This window comes from Neovison vison, chromosome 7, assembly GCF_020171115.1.
Source record: "Neovison vison isolate M4711 chromosome 7, ASM_NN_V1, whole genome shotgun sequence".
Lineage (NCBI taxonomy): Eukaryota > Metazoa > Chordata > Mammalia > Carnivora > Mustelidae > Neogale > Neogale vison.
Window position 1 is genome coordinate 101,384,825 of NC_058097.1, and position 1,808 is coordinate 101,386,632.

Genomic DNA, 1,808 nt, shown 5'->3' on the forward strand with positions numbered 1-1,808 from the left:
GATGAACAGAAGCACCGCATCTCTACCGAGCTCAGGGGCTTTGGAACTTCATTCCAGAGGAATCAATGTGCTGGAGGAAATAGGAAGGATAGACGTTTGCTCTTCTTCTGGAGATTTAATTCGGAAATCGTAGAGATAGAAACAGGCAGATCTCATTCAAGTCAAGACAGAGGACGCAGCGAAGTCTAAACCATCGATTCTCCAGTGCCAGCGTGCGCCTGGCTGGGCTGGGATGCTGGCACCGTCCAAGCCTGATGAGAATGTGTGTGCGGTGGCCTGACCCTCTCCTGGTGATGTCCAGGCTGCGGGCGTGCGGGGGGCCACAGCCCGCCAGGTCTGTGGGGAGACGGGATGTTGGCCGGAGGGTCTGAGTGAGCTGCAGGCTCTCTGGCACGGCAGGTGGCGGGGGCGGCCAAGAGGCAGGCGCAGCATGTTAGAGGAAGAATTAACTTGGAAATGATCCGAATTTTGTGGTGGGAGCAGTTTCGCATACCCAGTGACTCACGATCATTCGCCTGCACTAAAATAACCCGGTGAAGATTTAATAAATGGACTTCCCGAAACACAGCGAGTTCCGTGGGACAGTGTCATGTTTCCATGCTGTGTTTCCCCAACGACACCCTCTTGCTGACCCTGCCCCTCAGGCCCTGCGTTCCCAGTGTCCTGCTTTGATCTGCCCTTGGCTGAGAGCGATTTCCTCATCCTCTGAATTCCCGAGTCTTCCCACGACCCGGCAAGCTTGGACGGCTCTCCGCCAGCCATCGCCCTCCTCTCCACCTGCCCCGATAATCCCCGAGTTCAGCACTTTGCATCTTACCCCGATGCGTCAGCCCCCACCTGGCATCGCAGACGTCCTGAGACGCCAGCCCTCCTCCGCCTCAGGCAAACCCACGGGTGCGTGGACTCCGTCTGTCTTCCCCTTCTCGGGCATTTTCCCGGTCCCCTTCTTTCGGCTCCAGTGTCTCCCTGCAGAGCACTGGTCACCCCCACTCGCACACACTCAAATGTCTGTGCGTCGCCGTGATCTCTTGCACCTTCCCTCCCAGCGGCCGCCCTCCCTTCCGGCTGCCACCGTGCTGACTACGTCCTCCCCCACCGAGGCATCCGATTCCTACCCCTGCCCAGACCGGCTGCACTCAAGGACTCCTCGTCACGATGAACCGAGAAACAAGACCCTTCCCAATCATACGTCCCTCGCTGTGCAGTTCACCGTCAGGACGGAGCCCCTTTGTCTCCCTGAGAGGCCCCCCTTCGCGGCCGTGAGGACACTTTCTCCTGGTCCTCTTCTGACTTCACGGAAGTCCCTTCCCAGCTGCTTTTACTTTCTACCTGGTCTCTAAGGACTTTTCTTTTTTGAAAATATTTATTCATTGATTTGAGAGAGAGCACAAGCAGAACAGTGGGAGAGGGAGAAGCAGACGCCCCACTGAGCAGGGAGCCCAATGCGGGACTCGATCCCAGGACCTGGAGGTCATGACCTGGGCTAAAGTCAGACGCCAAGCCATCTGAGCCACCCAGGCGCCCCTGTTTCCTACCTAGACTCTGAAATTTGCTCATTCTATGCAGCGCGTGTATTCGGAGTAATAGTGACGGCACAGCACCTGGACACAGTTTGGGTCAGGGAGGGGCAGCCAGGAGAGCAAGATCGCGGTCAGGATTCGGGGTCTGCATGCAGCCCGCCTGCGTTCACGTCCTGGCTGTGTCACTTCGCAGCTGCGTGACTTTGGGAGAATGTCACCTGTTTCTTCATCTCGCCTCTGTAAGACGGATGGTGCAGCCGCGCCTCCTTCCTAAAATCGTTAGGGGCC